This window comes from Dermacentor albipictus, unplaced genomic scaffold, assembly GCF_038994185.2.
Source record: "Dermacentor albipictus isolate Rhodes 1998 colony unplaced genomic scaffold, USDA_Dalb.pri_finalv2 scaffold_17, whole genome shotgun sequence".
Taxonomy (NCBI): Eukaryota; Metazoa; Arthropoda; class Arachnida; order Ixodida; family Ixodidae; genus Dermacentor; species Dermacentor albipictus.
Window position 1 is genome coordinate 3,852,310 of NW_027225571.1, and position 21,049 is coordinate 3,873,358.

The following is a 21,049-nucleotide window of genomic DNA, read 5'->3' on the forward strand; positions in this document are numbered from 1 at the left end:
GATGCAAAGAAAGAATGTATTTTCAAACATCCGTGCAAGAACCAGTTTGTTGATTGCGCGATGAACGTTGTATATCAGATCCCTATGACGTGTGGTCATGTGTACCAACGTTACTAGACTAGCTTCAGTTTTAAAACTCGGCGCTGTTGCGCGGAACCGCCACCCGCCCGCGCCTTCGTGGCGCTGCAGTCGCGCCGGCTTCACTTCCTCACTAGCCGGCTACGCGGGCGGGCCGGACTAAGCACGCGGTGCAGCGTTGGTGTAGTCTGTGGTTCGTTGTTAACAGCGAATTTCAGCAAGCATGTCATCCGTGGCATCCTTCGCCGAGTTTCTTAAGATTAGCAGACGATGCCGACGTGCTACGTACCTGGCTGCATAGGCCGCTATCGCACCGATGTCGACAGTTCGGCGCACCACTGTTTCTGTGCTCCCAGCAATGCGACGCTTCGCTCCGCGCGAAACAGCGATTCCTCGTGCCGACCGCGAACTTTGTCTTGTCTTGTCTTGTGTCCCAGACAGTGGCGCATACCCACTATGCGGGATTGGCCAAGAAGCAGGTGGTTTTTCGTATGGTTAGAAGTAAGGCCAAACTAGATTTAAATTGTGGAGCGTGAGAGTAGAACTGTAATTTAGACGTGGGATGAAAATACTGTGAAGAATTTTGATAAAGTAAGTGAACGTAAATAAATGAAATAGTCGAACATATTGATAATTTTAGAACGTCAGCAAGGTACTCTTTTTGTATCTCTAATAAAATTGTAAATTGCAAGAAAATCATCCCTGTGACTGGATCCCAGTGAGGTCGCACCAAAAGAAAGGATGGTTGGTGAGGTTAGCGATAGCCCAAGTTTGGTGAATGAGTATACTAATAATTTTCTTTGTCTTATACATCGGCGGCAGGAGAGAAAATAATGTTCGATAGTTTCAGGTGCACTGCAAAAAGAACATAGAGAACTTTCTGCGAAATACACGGCACGTGCTCGTGCCACTGCTCCCGCGTTCGTCGTCGTCTTCCACAGCTGGCTGCGTGGCCGTTCATCTTTCCAGCCCAGAATTTCACTTCACTTTCATTTCATCGTGCGATTGAGACCCGGTTCCAACATAATTATTGTTAGTACCCCAGATCAGGAGGTCGCGGATATTGCGCGCAAGATCACGCGGATTGTGCTGGGCGGCAACCTTTACGAAGTCAACTCTTACGTTGCGGCACCGGACGGAGTGGCCCGGGGCGTCATTCATGGAATCGACCCGGATACCCCGCCCGAGGAGCTTATGACTCACCTAAGGGTTAGGACCCAAGGCGTGGAAATCGTGCAGGCCCGCATGCTGGGAAAGACCAAGACAGCCTTGATCACGTTCAACTCTCACGTAGTTCCACGATACGTCTACTACTACGGAGGGGAGACCGAGTGCCACACCTACAAGCCCACAAAACAAATCTGCTATGTGTGCCAGCGCATGGGACACCGATCGGACGTTTGTCCTACCCCGAACATCAAAATCTGTCTCGCTTGCGGGACGCGCGACCCGACGGACGGCCACGAGTGCTCACTCAAGTGCGCCGTCTGCGGCGAAGCCCACGCCACGGGGTCTCGTGAGTGCAAGCAAAAGCTAAAAAACAAGAGCACTACCACCAAGAAGCATCCTCCACCCGGAAGGAGGAAGGCAGACGACGACAATGATGGAGGAAGACCAAGGCGAAGCCGCCTACGGTGGTTCAGCTCGGAATCCTCGGCGAGCCGCTCGAGGTCCCGGGCCCAGTCCAGGTCAATGTCCCGGTCCCGGTCCCGGTCCCGATCCCGGTCCCGATCCCGGTCCCAGTCCAGGTCCAGGTCCCGATTCCGCTCGGAGTGGCCAAAGCTAGGAGAGAAGCAAGGGCAGCGGCAGCCTTCTACCTCGACATCCACGTCTAAACAGAAGAAGCAAGCCAACAACAACAAGGTGAGCCGGAATCAGTCTTGTACCTCCTCCGCTCAAAACACCAGTGAAAAAAGTAAATGCTCCCCAGAATGTACGCGCTTCAGGGAAGAAAATAAAAAACTCAAGGCTCAGGTTAACGACCTAAACCAACGCATGCAACGCTTAGAAGCGTTGCTAAGCAAAACCAGCAACAACACACAGGCAGGGTCGCAAAGCGGAACGATAGGCCACGAGCCCGCCATCTCCATTCCTCCCCCCTCAAGAACCACCACGTCCTCATCGCTCCCCGGTGCAGCCTCGGCAGCGGCAGTCCAGTCAAGTGTAGTCACCCTCGAAGGTATTTATGCTACGATACAACAGATGCTTCACCAGATGGGCGAATTAAACAATAAAGTCAAGGAGAACACACTAAGCCATGAAGACCTTGAAAGAAGAATACGCAAGGTTGAGTTTGGCTCGCGCAAGCGGGTCGACGACGAGATCAGCAACCCACGCATCAAGGCGTACAGGCGCATAAACAACACGGGTGACGTCAGGGACGCCGACAACTGCGACGGTGGTGGCATGAACGTCAGCAATGGCTAACACCACACGCAGCGCGCCCGAACACCTCGAGATCTGGCAGTGGAATTGTCGCTCTTTCAACAAGAAGGCAAGTTCACTCCAACTCTTCATCCAAAATCACCTATACCCCCCCGACGTCATCTGCCTTCAGGAGGTCGGGAACCAGCCGATCAGGCTACGGGGTTACTACGTAATTAAACACGCGGGATCGCCGAAAGTCGCGGTTTTAGTGCACAAAACGGTGACGGCTGTGGGACAACATTATCAACATCATGACATTAATCACGTGCTAGTGGAAGTCCTCCCGCAGAAGAGGGGTAGACGTAGCACTTTCATCCTGAATTTGTACAGTCCGCCGAGGGCTCAGAAAGACGACTTCCGCAACATCATTTACGACAGCGTGAGAGCCGCTGGCTGCAACCAGCTGGTAGTTGTGGGAGACATGAACGCTAGACACACGACTTGGGGCTACCAACAAGACACGCAAAAGGGAAGGTCGCTCCTCGATGCGGTTGACCAAATGGGCCTCGAATTGATAACCAACCTCCTCCAACCAACCCGAGTAGGCAACAGTGTAAGTCGAGACACGTTTCCGGACCTGACATTTGTCAAAAACGTAAGGGAATACTCATGGGCGCACCTGGGCGAAACATTGGGCAGCGATCACTATATCCTCAGCATCTCGGTATCCACGCCGAAACTCAAGAGAACAATTGGCGAAATTAGGCTTACGGACTGGGAGGCATTCAGGCAGTACCCCCCGCCCGAAAACGGTATAACAGACATAGCGGAATGGATGCAGCACCTCCGGGAAGCCCACATCCAAACCACTAAAACCATCCAGCGCACGGTCGAGACGCCCGAAGTCGACCGCCGGCTCTTACACCTGTGGGAAGCCCGTGAGGGCCTCCTCAAACGGTGGAAGCGACAGCGGTTAAACCGGAAGCTACGTCTTCGAATCGAGAAAATAACAGACGAAGCCAGAAATTACGCAAACGAGCTGACGCAGCAAAATTGGGTACAGTTTTGCACCTCGCTCAAGGGTACCCTGAGTACGGCGCAGACGTGGGCCATCCTACGCTGCCTGATCGAGCCCGACAAGGCGAAATCGACAACTAGTCGGACGCTTCTAGAAATCGCTCACAAGTTCCCCGGAAACGACCAGGATTTGATTGACACCCTAAAAACCCGATACCTGGGTAGCGACCCCATACAACCCTGCCTCCTAAAATATGAAGGAGAACCAAGACCAGCGCTGGACGCTCCCATCACGGAGGAAGAGGTGTATGCCGCGGCACGAGCCTCACAGCGCAACACAGCTCCCGGAGTTGACAAAATCACCAATGCCATGATTAGAAACCTGAGCCCGATGCACATCCAGGACTTGACCGAATACCTAAACGAGGAACTCTGGAGCAAGGGCCACGTACCAAACGAGTGGAAACACGCGGAAATCGTGACCATTCCCAAACCCGGCAAGAAGCCCGCGATCGACGCACTGCGTCCCATCTCGCTGACTTCGTGCCTCGGCAAGCTGTACGAGAGGGTCATCGAAACCCGCCTCCAACATTACATAGAGGACGGTGACCTCTTCCCGCACACCATGCTTGGCTTCAGGCCGGGACTTTCGGCTCAAGATGCGTTCCTAATCCTAAGGGAAGAAGTTCTCAAGGGCATCCCGAAGGGAGGAGAACACCTCCTGCTCGCACTCGACCTAAAAGGGGCCTTCGATAACATCTCCCACGAGGCCATTCTCAAGGGACTGAACGACATCAGCTGCGGGGAGCGCATATTTAATTACGTTAAATCGTTCCTGACGGGCCGGACAGCAACCATCGGAATAGGCACGACTCGATCGGATACGATCAACGTGCCGAACAAAGGAACACCGCAGGGGGCGATAATCTCCCCGATTCTCTTCAATGTCGCGATGCTAGCGCTGACCAAAGAGCTGCGGAAGATCCCCGACCTAGGTTACGCCCTGTACGCAGACGACATCACGCTCTGGGCCACCAAGGGCTCTCTAGCGCAAAAAGAGGCGACCCTTCAAGAAGCCGCGACGGCCGTGGAGAGATTTGCGGCGGCGAGCGGGATGCGTTGTGCGCCCGAAAAGTCCGAGGTGATCCGGGTGCACGGAGGAGGAATCTACAAGTCCCCCGGCCCTATCGACCTCTATCTTGAGGGCCAGAAGATAACGGAAGGCAGTAAGACTAGGATTCTGGGTTTTTGGATCCAGAGGAACCTGAAAGCCTCCCACACCATCCAAACCCTAAGGTCGGCCACCAACCAGATCTCGCGGATTATAAAACGAATTACCAGAAGCCGCAAGGGCATGCGAGAAGAGGACACGATTCGCCTCGTCCAGGCTCTGGTGATCAGCAGAATAACGTATAGCATGCCGTATCACTATCACTCGCTAAACAAACGCGACCAAGAACAAGTCGATGCCATCATCAGAGGCGCTTACAAAACGGCCCTGGGTCTCCCTGTCACTACCTCAAACGAGAAGTTAGCGGCCCTCGGGATCCACAACACTTTCGCTGAGCTGTCGGACGCGGTTATGGCTTCGCAAAAGGCCAGACTGCAGAACACGGCGGCGGGCAGAGCCATCCTCCACCGGGCCGGAACGGCAACGGAGCTCCGTGCCCTCGATGGGCAACGATCACTCCCGCCTGAGGTCAGAGGCAAGATCAAGGCGAATCCGGTACCGAAGCACATGAGTCATGAACTCCATAAAGGACGACGCAAGGCTCGCGTCGACAGACAGCGCCGACAATTCAAGGGTGACCCGTGCGTGACGTACGTGGATGTGGCGGCGTACCCTGTGGGGGGCCTCTTCGCGGTAGCCGCCGTGAACGGGAGCGACAACTCCTTGACTCTCGCGGCCTCCGTGAGGGCAGAGACCCCAGCTGCGGCTGAGACCATAGCCGCGGCGCTGGTAATAAAGCAAGAAGACAGGGTAGGCAGGGAAGTCCATGTCGTTACCGACTCGCAACAGGCCTGCCGTAACTTTACGAACGGACGAACACCGCTGCTGGCAGCTCAGATTCTAGGCCCGAGGCTGCAAGAATACCATCAAATCACGTGGACGCCGGGTCACGCGGGTCTGGAGGGGAATGAAAGGGCGAACGCCCTAGCTCGAGCGCTAATCAACCGAGCGGGGCAAGACCAATCGTCTCATCAATCCCCACCCTTTACCTTCATGCCCCTGCCATCCAATTATTGCGACCGACTGGAGATCCAGCGACTCAACCGCAGGATTTATCCCCCGCCTCACAAAAATCTCAGCACTGAAGATGCCGTAGCTCTCCGACTTATACAGACCAACACATTTCCAAACCTACACAGATACAGTAAAATGTTCCCACATACATATCGCGACATCTGCCCCTGGTGCGGCGACACACGCCCTACACTTTTTCACATCTCTTGGGGGTGCGAGGGCAAACCTCAACACTTAAAGACGCCTAGCACGTCATTTGAGCGGTGGGAGGTACAGCTGACCGGCGATACCCTGGCGGGACAAGAAGCTCTCGTCCAACAAGTACGTCGAGCAGCCACGGCCAGTGGAGTCCTGGAATGAGGACCCCACCCACTCGACCTCAAGAGCAACCACCTCGGTGGTCCAAATAAATGTTTTTTCTCTCTCTCTCTCACTTCACTTCTGTCGTCGTAATGGGGAGACCGCGTTTACGGGGGTATGAGCCATTGCTTAAGGGAGTATGAGCCACTCATCGTCGTACGTAACGGAAATATTTAATTTTGAAGAAATTTAATTTCGAAGAATCACAACCGGCAAATCGCAGGCGAAGGCTGCTAACCACGCCACTGAGCGAACTCGAGACATCGAACGCAAGCGACAGCTGCGGACTGCGGGCATACCGTCAGTGACGTCGTTCTCTCCGTCGCAGCCGATTGTGTATGTAACCTCATAACTGAGAAGCACTTTAATGAACCCTCGCGATTAACCCAGTGATAAACACAAGGGCTGCACGTTTCAGCTTCGCTGATTAAGCATCTTCCCGGAATGAAAAATCCGACTTCTTTCTTTCTTTTTTTATTTTTATTTATTATTTATTTATTTATTTATTTATTTATTTATTTATTTATTTTTGTGGCTTGTGTGCACAAAGACCGACCTCATCTTCCTTTTTGTAGCGCTTCTTTGGCGTGGTGAGAAGCTTCGGTGGGGATGAAGATCATCCTACAATCACGCACTTTGGCCAGATATTCAGGCTCGAGAGCCTAAACTGCGCGAAATGTTAAGACGACAGGAAGAAACACACGACATTTAGAAACGCAGCTTCTGCGCTTCGCTGTACGCGTTTCTTCCTTTCGTACAGTTTACCCTTCTTTCATTATTAACGAACTGGCGCGATAAATTTAATTGCTGTATGTAGATACCGTTCTCTCGTGGTATCACTAATTCGGACAAGGGAGAACGCCAGCGAGCGTGAAACACGCACTAAGTGCCCGTCCGCTCGAGTTCAAGGCTGTGACGAGGCGTCTGCAGTGGAGCCCGATGGAACAGCGTTGCCACCTGGCGGCTGTCACAGAAGTGGCGACAGCCGCTGTAAGCGCGCGAGCGGGGAGTTTTACAACTGAAGCTAGTCTAGTAACGTTGATGTGTAGGTAGGGCAGACTGCGAGATGTATTAACACCAGGTTGAGGGAACACTTGTCCAGTCTGAAAGGTCGCCCTAGCACGCATTTGGCAATGCATTGCCACGAACATGATTGCTCCCCCTGTCTGAGTAGCACCAACATTTTGTATAGGAACAGGAATGAAACCGCGAGAGAAATTGTAGAAGCACACTGGATTGAAAAAAAAAAAACGCATCAGCCATCCATCGGTTTCATTGTTGGATAAAGAAAATTCACTTCTATCATCACATCTTTAACGCATATTATCGTAAGTGGATGTTTCATGCACCTTGCTGTTCTTATGTTGACCGGGTGGCTTTGGTCCACGTCTTTGTTTTTTATCACAAGTGGTATATGTACTGTATATGTGCTTTCTTGACTGGATCGCGCAGATCTGTGTGTATTATATGCGCTATAGGCGTGCACTGTTTGACTAGATCGCGCAGATCTGTGGGTATATAAGCAGGTGGTTCTTCAAAAATAAAACCAGTTGTTAGAAAGCGCTCGTCCTTGTGTTTCTTCTATTCTTCGTCCCTGTTTGTTGCGCACAATAAGTTTCAAAAAAAATCATAAATTGTAACATGTGGCACGTTGTAATTAACTATTAATTAGTGTACTTTTATTAATTAGTTGAATATGCGTTTCAATTTCTCGTGCGAGTAATGTCCACCTCTTTGAGTAAATTAGCTTAAGGACTAGGATTATGTTATCAGCAAGAGCCGATCTTTAAAAAATTCCGGAAATCTTGTAAATACCCAACCCGTGTACACGTAACGCAATGTATGCTTGGTTTGGTAGATAATTCTGCAGCGGGAGTGGCTAATGCTTTTGCGATCTTCTGGGCCTGCCTGTCTATGTCCAGTCGCTGTGGCCTGCGTGGAAGGCGACTGGGAATGAATGCCGCTTCATATCCTGCGTCAGACTGGCAGCTGCTGATACCCTGGAATATGTGGGCTACGAGCCGACAGGGTGGTTGGTGAAAAGGAAGTTAAGCACCTAGACCACGGTGTAAGAATACTATATTTAGGTGTTGACACTGGCCGCCCGCCGCGGCGGAGAGCGCGCACAGATTGTGTTCGCCCTCTAGTACATGCGCCGACCGCAGCGGCGCGGGGGCGCTGCGGAGCAGAGGCCCATAGAGGCCCTTCGCTTTCGGTGCGGCAAGCGGCGTGCCCAGAGCCGTATATTCCCTTCTCCGGCGTGCCCTGCTTTAGGTGCCCTTTTAGGCTGCGTTGGTCGATGTTTTGGGCTGAGAGAGTGCATCACAAGCTGTGAACACCACGATCTCAGCTTCCACGTCGTCAGCTTCCATCGTGGACGAGCAAATTTTGCGAGAACTAGCTTTTTGTGTCGCGGTTTGGCACAAGCCGGATTGACAGTTGTGGAAACGCACGTGGTGGCGCGGGCCGACGCCATGGACGGTCGTCGCGGCCTATGTGCATTGTGTCTGTGATCTGTTGTTTGTTGCTGTGACACACCTGTCAACTTCAGCCGGGTCCAGAAGTCTGCTAGACGCAATTATGGGTAAGAAGTGCTTCGTACCCAACTGCAGTTCGGGCTACCGGAGTTGTCCGGATCAAGTTTCACTTTTTAAAGCTCCGTCGGAGCCTGCTCGCTTAGAACTTTGGCGCCGGGCAATTCCCAGAGCAGATAGGATATTGCAACCGAGCGACCACGTCTGCGCGAAGCACTTTCCCGAGCATAGGATATCAAAATCGTACTATGCCGAGTTCAATGGCAAGGTGCTTTTAAATGTACCGAAGAAGATCCCGGTGCTGTCGGCGAATGCTGTGCCCAGTATTTTTCCCGGGTGTCCGAAATATCTGACAAAACCGACAAGGTCAAGAAAGCCTCCTAGAAAACGACAGTCTACGGCCACGTGTGGCGATCAGTAAAGCAAGCGGCCCGCTCCCGCCGCTGTCGCACTGCCCGTTGGGACGGTCTGTGAAAAACAAAAAGGCACCGATCCATCATCGAGCCCTCAGAAGAAACTGCAGACATGTGAGTGGAGTGATCAAGGAACGTGCCCTTCTCCCACCATGGAACTTGGAGGCACCTCCTCAAGTGCCACCTCCGTCTTCCTTGGCGTTCATGACGTTAAGGTTTGTTCTCTTCTGCACTGCTCCGGGTACTTAATATTCTAGGTGCTTAGTGTTCCCTGTACATAACTTTCTGCTAACCGTATCGGTCCTCCCGGCATGCCATAGATACCTATAGGTGCCCCTGGATAACGAGATACAGTTGCTTGCAATACAGGTTAATAGTAACTGCCCAGCCCAGGACATTAAATAATTTAGCTGTTGTTAACATACAGCATGATTAAGCCCTTAGCTTATGAAGCAGTCCGCGAAACTTTTGCCTGTAGCTTTTTGGGTTTGGCTGCTTTTGATAGTAGCATATGTTTTATAACAATACCTTAAATCCATTTCCACTGATATAATTTCTCTCATTTTTCGTCAGGACAACCGCACGAGTCCACATCAGGGTGGTCCAGATGGATTGTGTCACGTCCAGACTGAAGCACCATTGGCAGCATGCAGCAGCCTCGGATTAGTCGAGGAAAGTCACGAGGGAGTGTCTGTCAGCGGCCAAGATGAAAAGGAACCGCTCACATTTTCATGTCTCTCGAGTTATGTATCCAGCATTCAACTTCCAGGAACCTCGTGGGCAACACAAGTTGTTGATAGCTTTGGTGTGGAGGCTGTAGTCTTCACGGAAGTGGCTTTGGCGAAGAAACGCGACCAGGCACCTTTCCTGAGGAAGTCATTAGATGCTACAGTTTCATCCAGCGGAATGCTGTCACTGCGTGCCTTCATTTATGGTCACCCTATAACTGTCAACGCCATAAGCGGCGATGTTGTTCCATGCGGCCTAAGCGACTTGGAGAGTGTGATTCACAAGTTTCACAACCTGCACGTATGCGCTGGTGGCCCTGGTGGCGAGATGTACCACAACATCCAACCCGAGTGTGCATATATCGACGCATGTGGCGTGTGGCGGCACAGAAACTGCATGTTATTTTCTGAACAAGCAAGTTGCGACCGTTGCGAAAGATTGAAAGACACACTCCGGATACATTACTCCCGTATGAAGAAGAGAGGAGAAATGAAGCACATTCGTCTTTTAAGCAGCCCTTCCAAAAAAGCCCGCATTCTCCTTTTGCGGAAGGCAAGAATTTCCTGCTACAGGTCCAAAGTGCGACTTCTAAAAGGAAAAAAAAAGCTTGAGGCGGAACTGAGCAAATGCAAAGCCAAGCTTAAACAATTAAGTGATGAAACACTTGACCGCATTTCTCGTGATGCGAACCTTACTGAGGCACAGCAGCTTGTGTTAAAGGAATGTGTGGCTGCTGGCAAGACTGGTTCTAAGAAGGGACGACGATACTCGGACAGCTGGATCCTGCTTTGCTTGTTCCTTCATATCAGGTCACCAGCAGCCTACAGGTTCCTGGTGGAAAACGAAGTGCTCGCATTGCCGTCAGTCCGAACAATACGCCGGTATGTCTCTATGGTGGGATTTAAGTCGGGATTTGACAGCAAGTTCTTTTCTGCTCTGAAAAGGAAAATAGAAAAAATGGACGACTTCAAGCGACATGGGATTATCATGTTCGATGAAATGCAGGTTAGAAAAAGTAAACGTGTCAATTCTCGCACGATGACATATGTAGGGCTGGCAACAGACGCTGGAAACGCTGATGAGCTCGCTGATCACGCCCTCGTTTTCATGTTCTGTCCTTTTGGCGATAGCTACGCTCAACCTATAGGGGTGTTCGCAGCAAAAAATGCAACCAAAGGCTCCATTCTCGCTCAGTTGCTTCTCCAAGCTATTGTGATGCTCGAAGAAGCCGGTGCAAAGATTCATGGGTTTGTCTGTGATGGCGCGTCAACAAACAGGAGCATGTGGAACATTCTAGGTGTTAATGGAAGCCTCAAGGAGAGCTGCAAGTCGTTCACGCACCCAGTTGACCCTGAAAGAAAAGTTTTTGCGTTTTCTGACACTCCACACTTGTTTAAGTGTGTGAGAAATACACTTAAGCAGCAACGATACTTGAAAAACGAAGGACAGTGGATCAAGTGGGAGTACTATGCTGAAGTCTACAAGGAAGACGTTGCCAACGCGGGGGGCCTAAAAGTCTGCCCGAAAATAACGCACTCTCACATATACCCGAGTAACTGTGAGACGATGCGTGTGAAGTTAGCCACCCAAGTCTTTAGCCGCTCCATGGCGGCGGGTATTCAGTTTTATCGGGAACAAGGTATCCGCAAACTCATAGGCAGCGAGAAAACTCAAGAATTCACGTTGTTTTTAAACAATTTGTTTGATGCACTGAACAGGCGATTTCCAGCAGAAGGGATCACAAGGAACAGCCGAGACCTCGCAATTCTCAAGCATGGAATTGACTGGCTGGACAGCTGGGAAAGAGAACTGGAAAGTGGCAACAATATAAACGACATGTTCTCGACAAAGAGTACTTGCGAGGGACTTCGAGTCACATTGAAGTCCACTTTGGATCTTTGTGAGGTGCTGCTTGATTGCCACAACTTCAAATATGTCCTAACCAGGCACGTACCCAGGGGGGGGCCCGGGGGGGCCCGGGCCCCCCCCCCCCCCGAAATCAAGTGGCATACCCCCCCTCCCCGCCCACGCCACCACTCCTCACACATTCCTAAAGCGCCGCCAGATCAATGTTGAGACTTGGCAGCTGTTCATCGGTCAGCATTATGTTGCCTTTTTCACTCCTTTTAGATGGCGGTAGTTATCGGCATCTCTTGTAGTGTGAAGGACAGTTTTCTCATAGATTCCGCACCCGCGCGATTAACTCGAGATGCGTTCAATTGTCACCATCTATTCAACCGTCACGCGCATAGCTGTTCCTTTTGTTAGTTCAACCTTCTTTGTTTAGGCTGATCCTGGGACCAGGAGAGGGATTCGGCTGTTACTCAGCTGGTCTGTACTCTCATGGAACGAGTTGCGGCCGGAGAGAACGCCAATTGCGTTTAACTTATCCCTTTGCTTCATTTCCTTGAGTTACGGCGCGCTGCGACGCTGGCAGATGCCCGGAACCATATACACTTGATATGGGTTAGATAAGGTGGGAAATAAGATAATGTGAAAGAGCGTGCATCATGAAACCCTGCAATAACCCTTAAACCCATAAGTAAGATGACTGTCACCCGTTACCTCGTCTGTTTTTCCCAAATTGTATAGCACTTCTGGTGCAAAATTGGCAACTGGAAACAAAAATCGCAAGGAGTTGAGAAATTAAGCGATCTACTAAGGGAGAGAGCCAAGGTAACAACGAAACTGCAAGCAAAAGCGAATAATAAATAAGTTAACCGTTGTTTATGAGAATATTTATGGATCAACATCTTTTTATTTAAAAAGGAAGTAGAGAAAACACCGCCGGAAGTGGAGAACAATTACTTGTTTGGAACCGCCTCACGTAGCCAGTTCTCTGCTGTGCTTATGTGGGTGTTTTTCTAACCTTTCGCGGTGAGCGCAGTACGTCTAGAATCGCAGAGTCCTGCGCTCTACGCGGTTGTATGGGACTGGCGGCCACACAGCCTTACGCAATTCGCGGAGCTGTCAAAACTGATCAACAAGGCGAAACAAATAACTGATATTCGAAACTATAACATGAGAAAGACTGAAGAAGCCGTAAAAAGTTAACGCAGCCTGAAATCAGTAAAAAAGAAACCTGGCATAGGACAAACAATGATGTATGCACTAAAAGATGAGAAGGATAATATCATCAGCAATCTCGAAGATATAGTAAAAGCAGCGGAAAAATTCTAAGCTGACCTGTATACAGCACCCAGAGGAGTCACGATAGCTCACTTAGAAACAGCAATGAACAGGATACAGAAACTCTCCTATAACTAGCGATGAGGTCAGAAGGGCCGTGCAAGACATGAAACGATGAAGAGCGGGAGGAGAAAGTGGAATAACAGTCGATTTAATCAAAGGTGGAAGAGGCATAATGCTTGGAAAACTGGCGGCTCTTTATAGGAAGTGTCTATCGACTGCAAGGGTCCCAGAAAACTGGAAGAATGCAGATATTATACTAATCCACAAAAAAAGGAGACGTTAACGAATTGAACAATTATGGGACCATTAACTTGCTCCCAGTATTATATAAAATATTAACCAAAATAATCTCCAATAGAATAAGGGCAACACTGGATTTTGTCAACCAAGGGAACAGGCTGGCTTCAGAAAGAGATACTTTACACTGGATCACACCCATGTCATCAATCAGGTTATCGCGAAATCTGCAGAGTACAATAAGCCTCGCTATGTGGCTTATATAGATTACGAAAAGGCATTTGATTCAGTAGAGATACCAGCAATCGTAGAGGCACTACGTAATCAAGGAGTACAGAACGCTTACGTAAAAAGCTTGGAAAATATCGCTACATGCGTGTGGTATTTGTTTGCTTGAACGAGGCGCGTAGGCGCCATAACTCCAGAAAAGAGTAGGAAGAACGAACTGGGCTCGCGCTGTGAATCTAACCGGTCAGCGCTGCCACGTTTTTGTAAATATAATCTGTAAATAGTTTCTCGTCTTACTGACTCGTCCTTCGCGAAAGAATATCTACAGAGGTTCTACAGCTACCTTAGTTCTACAATAGAAAAGCAGGGAGATACCTATAGAGAAAGGGGTTAGACAGGGAGACACAATTTCTCCAAAGTGATTCATTACGCGCTTAGAAGAATTCAAGCTATTAAACTGGGAAGGCTTAGGAGTAAAGATCGACGGCAAATATCTCAGCAACCTTCGGTTTGCCGATGATGTTGTTCTATTCAACAACAATGCAGACGAGTTACAACAAATGATTGGAGACCTTAACAGAGAGAGTGTAAGAGTGGGGTTGAATATTAATGTGCAGAAGACGAAGATAATGATAAATAGCCGGGCAAAGGAACAAGAGATCAGGATCGCCAGTCGGCCACTAGAGACTGTGAAGGAGTATGTTTACCTATAGGTCAATTAATCACACGGAACCCTGATCATAGGAAGGAAATTCACAGAAGAATAAAAATAGGTTGGATCGCATACGGCAGACATTGCCAGCTCCTGACTGGAAGCTTTCCATTATTATTGAAAAGTAAGGTGTGCAATCAGTGCATTTTGCCAGTGCTGACATATGGGGCAGAGACTTGAGAGCAAGTTAAGGACCGCGCAAAGCGCGATCGAACGAACATTGCTAGGCATAACGTTAAGAGAGAAAGAGAGTGGTTTGGATCAGAGAGCGAACGGGTATAGACGATCTTCTAATTGACATCAAGAGGAAAAAACTGTAGCTGGGCAGGTCATGTAATGCGCCGGTTAGATAACCGTTGGACTATTAGGGTTACAGAATGGGTACCAAGAGAATGGAAACGCAATCGAGGACGACAAAACGCTAGGTGGAGCGATGAAATTAGGAAATTCGCGGGCGTAGTTGGAATCGGTTGGCGCAGGACAGGGGTAATTGGAGATCGCAGGGAGAGGCCTTCGTCCTGCAGGGGACATAAAACAGGCTGATGATGATGATTATTATTATGATGATGATGATTATGGAGGTGGTGGCCCCCCCCCCCCCCGAAAAAAAATCCTGGGTACGTGCCTGGTCCTAACCAACAAAATGAACCAAGATCCTATCGAGCGGTTCTTTGGCAAAATACGGTTGGCAGGAAGCCAGAATGATCACCCTTCGATGCCCACCTTTATGCAGCTTTACCAGACGCTGTCGATCTACAGTATCCTTAATCCTCCGAAGTATGGCAGTTTCAAAGTCGTCGAGGGTGAGGAACCATTGCTAGATGCGTCATATTTCAGGGCCCTCATTAGAACAGACGACAAAGTGGCATCATGCCCTGGATTCATCAATCAAATTAAAGAAAAGCTAGACGATCTAGTTTCAGTAGAAGACTGGGAATGTGAAGATATCGTTCGGAAACACAAATCAGACGGAGGGCAAATTACGAACTGCATACTTTATTATGTCACCGGTTTTTTGTGCAGAAAGATGCGAAGAGTTACCAGCTGCGCTGCTTGCTTGTCAGCCTTCAGCGTAAAAAATAATTCTTTTGCTGAAGCAGCTCTAACAAATGTGAAGACCAGAGAGGGTCTTACCCACCCTAACGTCAACATATTTGACCTTCTAAAGCATACGGAGCGGTTTTTTGTTGACTATGCAGACTGCCACACTGTGTACTGGGACACCATAGACGCAGTGATAGATACATACACGATGACATTCCCATGTGCTGATCACAAGGAAGAAGTACTCGCACAGCTCCTCCACTATTACGTCAGCATGCGTATGAGGCAGCATTGTAAGCACACCAATGCAGTCATGACAAAGCAGTGTCAAGAAAAAAAGAAACAGGCCAAGCTGTGCTCATCCTAGATGATAGAGGATGATTCGCTCAGTGTATCGTCCAAATAAACGAATGCAGTGATCATCACAATTGCAGTCACGGTCTTGGCTCTTGATTACACGAAAGTAGCCCAGTAGGTTGTGATTCACTGTGTTTTGTGCGTAACCTAGTGACTACAGGAAATCACATCTCTCAGAGAGGCTACTTGTAGTAATAAATTTGTTTGTTCAACAGAATGGCTATTCAGGCCGCATTTGAGCAAAAAAAAAAAGAAAGCAAATTGTGCTGTTAATATCCCGAAGGGGCATATGGGCATTAATAGATGCCGCAATGGAGGGCTCCAAACTTAGACCACATGGGATTCTTCACATCACACAGCACACGGGCACCTTTTGCGTTGTTTCGCGGCCACCGCAGCCGGCATTACACCTACGTTCTCGGGCCTAGTGCTAGAGACAACCACTCAGCATCGTCGGTGCCGACCTGAGGGATAAGATTGGCAGAAACAACGCCAGTGGCATTTCCAGTAACTATTTGCGTTTCGCGTACCTAATTGTGGACTGCACTTGCTATTAAAAAGCCGCAAATGCACACTTGGATTTTTGTTTTGGTCCCGGCGTTCGCGTGTATAGCGGCAGTGGCGTTCTGCAATACAGCACAAGAGCGCGGGTTCTATTCGTGGCTGCGGAGTAAGTATTTCTGATGCAGGCGAAATGCGGAAACGTCCTTGAGGTTTCTGTGCAAATTAAAGAACTCCAGGTGGCCGAAGTTAACCATGTTCTCAACACGGCGGTCATCTCGCAGCATTGGCGCAATACACTGCTCAAGCAATGTTTGAATGTACGCGTAGGCTCTTCAGGCCAAATGTGGGCGCGTTGAGTCCGACCTTTTATATTTAAGAGGCAGTGTAGTTAACTATGCTCACAGCAGTCGTGCGGATGAACGAAAAAAAAAATTTGCTATGAACGCATTTCGATAACGAGCTCGGAAGCAGCACAGGGCTGCGTCCTCGCTGCTGTTCCGCCCATTCATGCAGTCTCAGCAAGAAAAACACGAAGTAGCCAAAAATTATTTGGTGTCGACAGCAGTTTCAATCCTTCGTTGTCTTGCCGCACTTCACAAAGCACGCGTACACGCAGCGGCACCGAAAGATCCCGTGGCATCTGCATTACGGCTGCCGACATAGAGTTACTATACTGACTCTAGAGGACAAGCTACCCATAGGGCCCATGCATTAAAATCGGGAACCTCAAGAGCGCCGCCATGTTGCTACGCGCCGAGGTTGCCAGCTCCTGAGACGCTTGCTAGACTTGGTGACAGTAGTCAGTTTTAATCCGGCAACAGTAGCAGCGTAGCAGCATGGCGTCTCGCTTGAAGTGTTGTGATGTGTGCGTGCAGCCGTGTGTTTGGGCTTCATAAGTCGGTTCTTTATTCTATGTTGCGGGATGGTGTGGGTGTGGTCCATGTTGGCCGTAGAGCTGGCAGTTATGCAACCGAGGGATGATCCTGTTCAAGCTTCTGGCGGTATGCGGTTTTCAGCGGTCACGCCTGTTGCAGGAGTGTCACTCGACGACGTTACGAGCTCGAAGCTGTGGTCAGATTCCTCGTTGGCGTTCCGTAATTATCTTCGCACGGGCGCGGTATGTTGCAAAAGCCGCTTTCGCGATCTATCGTCGTGACGATAGATCGGGTTTTTTATTATTATAAGTAATGATCCAGCTGTAGGGCACATGTAACCGACAAACGGAAGTCTCAGGAGAGCACCTGAGATGGTAGTAGAGCAGGCGGCGCAGGAACTCCAGGGCACCCGAGGGACAGTGGGGGGATCAAAGCTCGAAGCAGAACGGTACGTAGGTTGGGGCCGCCGAGGCAGGTGTGTGCCAGGGAGTGTTCGCACGGACAGCTCCCCTGGCACGCGCAGCCGTGCCTCGCAAGGTCGAGATACTTTAAAGGCACCTGCGCCCATGGTCTTTCTTTTGCCTCGGCGCAGTGAGCACGATTAACGAGAATAATGTGGAGGGCATCCGGTGCAGTCGCGAATGCATCATGACAAATGTAGCTCGCGTCGCCTGGCGTCTGTAGTAATATCAGAGTTGGTTGTATGAACTTTATGCATAATACGTTTTGTTACGGTACCTCAACGGAATGGGTCTAGAGGACGGTGTTGGTACATTTTTTCGTACCGCCCTAATCCTATACCCCCACTACAAACACACACATACCCCCCTTTTTTATGTATACATACAATTCCTTGCCATGACGGATCATAGCCTCCTTTATTTTTGAAAAATAGAGGAGGCTATGGACCGATTGACCAGTTCAAGTTGTCAACTTGTCAGTAACTGTCGTAGGAATCACTGTAATAAACATAATTCCACGATCGGATTGTTTACTTTCATTTTTTGTTGTAACACTGAGGACTACATAGAACTTTATTTTGTATATGTGAGAGAAGTATGTGGATATCACGAGCTTAAGCCAATGTGCGATACACAGACAAAGCAGCTGCTACAACATGAACTGCATTGAGGGCCACACAACACATACGTAATTAAAGGTGCAAAATATAGGGGGAAGCTTCAAAATACGCTCTGTAGCACTGCAAAGTATAACATACATTGTATGTGTACAATAAATGTTCAAAAATACAATGCATCAATGTACCATTTGCCTTCAAGTTTATTATGAAGTTCAAGTTTACTGAAGTTTATTATGAGCATATGTACAACAGGGATCAACTAACACACCCGCAGTCGAGGTGGCTGTTCGAGGTGTGCTGGCTGCCTCAGTGTAAGAAAAAGAAATTGGGTAAATGTCGACACCAGTGCCACTGCTTCTTGCCTCTGACCTGCACGTGCCTCTGCGGCATCTTTGTGCACAAGTGTGCTGGCGTGGTGAGGCGTAGGAGTCATCCGAGAGAAAGAGTATTGTTTACATGGAGGAGTGGCTGTTCACATTGTCTGTCACTTTCCCTCAAATGTTTCCTTGGCGACTAGGGTGACACACCCGCAGTCAAGGTGGCTGTTCGAGGTGTGCTGGCTGCCTAAACGAAATAAAAAGAAATTAGATGAATGTCGATACCAGTGCTATTGCTTATTGCCTCTTACCTGCATTTGCCTCCACGGCCTCTTGGTTTGCGGAGTCTGTATGAGGGAGCTGCTGTGGCTAGGCGTAGGCATTGTCTAAGCAAAAAGAAAAGGCCATTTAAATGGGGAATTATGGAAATAAATGCAGTTATGTCTGCTTCTTGCACTCTTCTTGCCTAAAAGTTTTCAAACATAGTGTCCAGAACACACCAGCACTTTGACTGCTTCTGCTTTTTACCTGCAGGTGTTGTTGCGAGATCCTTAGTATGGCTGCGTGCAGCATTGTAACACTTGGTGGAGGCATTTGAAGTGGTAGCCAAAAATATAAAGAATCATCCTTGTCTGCACGAATGCTTTCAATTTCTAAATGCAGTGGTAACTATCACTATTGGTGCAAGGCCCCCCCACATCTATGCGGCAAGTGCCATAGCTCGAAACTGAATTGTTCCTTTATGTTTCACAAGGCATCTGATATGTCCACATTAGATGTGATGTGTTTGTTTTTATTTATCCCAGTGTGGAGAGAGCATCATTAAATGCCTGAAGTACTATCGCGCCAAACAGACGACACAAGAAGAGACACGGACGAGCGCTTATGTCCGTGTCTCTTCTTTTTGTGTCGTCTGTTTGGCGCTATAGTACTTCAGTAATATGCACCAACTAGCCCAACAAAAAGTTCTGCTGAAATATCATTAAATGTTTTGTTTATTTTTGCGTGTCTTGTTTTTTGGTTTATTTCTGAATTTATCATGATGCTAAAGCGACTTATGTAATGGCAATCAGCTTTTGTTTTGCAGAAAAACAATGCATTTCCTGACCCATTGTTTGACATCCCCTCACTCGCATAATTTTGCAGAGTATTCTACCTATAATGACTTGCTTGACCTCCACTAAAGGGTCTTGCATTTTTAAATACGACTCTTTCCTTAAAATCATTCGACACTTCTCATAATTTCTGTACCTTGGGCTTCTGATACTCTGCATTCACTATTTTTGCTTGTTTCTGACTAGAAATGTCTTCTTTAATTTAGAGCTTAAATTTTACCTTTGGAACACACGGAAGGGCTTGCCATTGCATATCTGCATAAAAGGGAAACATGTTTCATTAAACATTTGCAAAATCCCATTGAAGATTGATGAATGCAGCTTGCAGTGTGATATGACTGAATGAGCCATAAAAGTAACTCATCTCACTTGGTAAATGAAAGCACATATTAATGTGATGCACAAGATACGTTACACTAACGTGGTGGGTTCTCTTGCTTATAAAGCAAAATAATCGGTGCGCGAGAAAAAAAATTATTTTTGCATAACCCTTGTACACACTGACTTAAGGAAAATGAGCTGGAGCTGTCCACATGTCCACATTTTACCTGCGAGTATGGTCAACAAAAATGTGTCCCAGCTGCTTAGTGGTATTCCGGATTATGTCAGTATTGCATATGTGCCTGTTGTCGAAAATAATTGAATTTTGAAAGTGCTCGCAGGGATCTGATGTGCATATCTGCAGTTTATGGGTACATGTAAAAGACTCAGCATCAAGTGCAAGTGAACGGTCCCACAGGCCCGAAGTCGATCATGCAAATAGATTCGCTGCACAAATTTGTGACCAGAAGAGATATGCCACATGAAATGGCATGCAAGGAAGTGTTGAAAATATTGCACAGTTAATAAAACGCCTAAGCTATTAATATGTGGCTTGATGCACTCGTTATGCAAAACGGAGGTGAGGCGTGCAGAGAGGAAACAAGAGTAGAGTATTTACAAGCAAACAACACGCGCGCCGCCCACTTCTCTACTCTTGTGTCCTGTCTGCACGCCTCACCTCTGTTTTGCATAATGAATCCTTACGAACTAGCTCAGCTTTCTGTCGTTCTAAGTCTCGATGCACTCTATTTCGTCCGCATTAGGCACTCGCTTCTTGATTACTTCGTGGCACAGAAATACTCGGTCATCAGGCTGTTTTTCTGCTGTGGCCTTTGTAGAAGCATGATTGTTCAAAGTGCAACAATTAAACAGATTCTTTGAGTTGCTTGTGGCTTCGTCAGTACAATTCCGGTGCGCTGGTCCGCCTGTCCAGCAATTTCCTACTGAAGGGAAACCTGCAAATAAAAACACCGCTCCGCATGCAGAAAAATGCTCTACTGTGACGCTTCTCAAACGATTGTGATGTACCACAAGAGCTGCCTACTCGCGTGATATTCTCAACAAGGAGATAAATTCGTTTACTTACATGTGAAGGTATATGCCAGACCACTTCGGGGCTTCGGTGGCACATAAGGCACGAGTGTGTCATAGCGTCCGATGTCGACGCGCGATCGCATGTCAAACGAAACTACTACGCATCCAAAAAACAGATTCGAAACCGAAATTCGCGTCATCCTTTATTGCATGAATGCGTACATCGTGATTTACATAAGTCACGGACTTAGCGATCGCTTTCTGTAAACTTAATATTAACGTACCACC

The 21,049-nt window shown here is 48.6% G+C and overlaps 1 long non-coding RNA gene across 1 annotated transcript; it reads right to left on the reverse strand.

Annotated features, from left to right (window-relative positions):
- Positions 1–18,155: 18,155 nt before the first annotated feature.
- LOC135896183 (uncharacterized) lies at positions 18,156–19,105 on the reverse strand. The gene is made up of 2 exons (XR_011509643.1): positions 18,602–19,105; positions 18,156–18,537 (listed from the first exon to the last, which is right to left on the reverse strand). It is a non-coding gene; the product is annotated as an uncharacterized lncRNA (long non-coding RNA).
- Between the last annotated feature and the right edge of the window lie 1,944 nt (positions 19,106–21,049).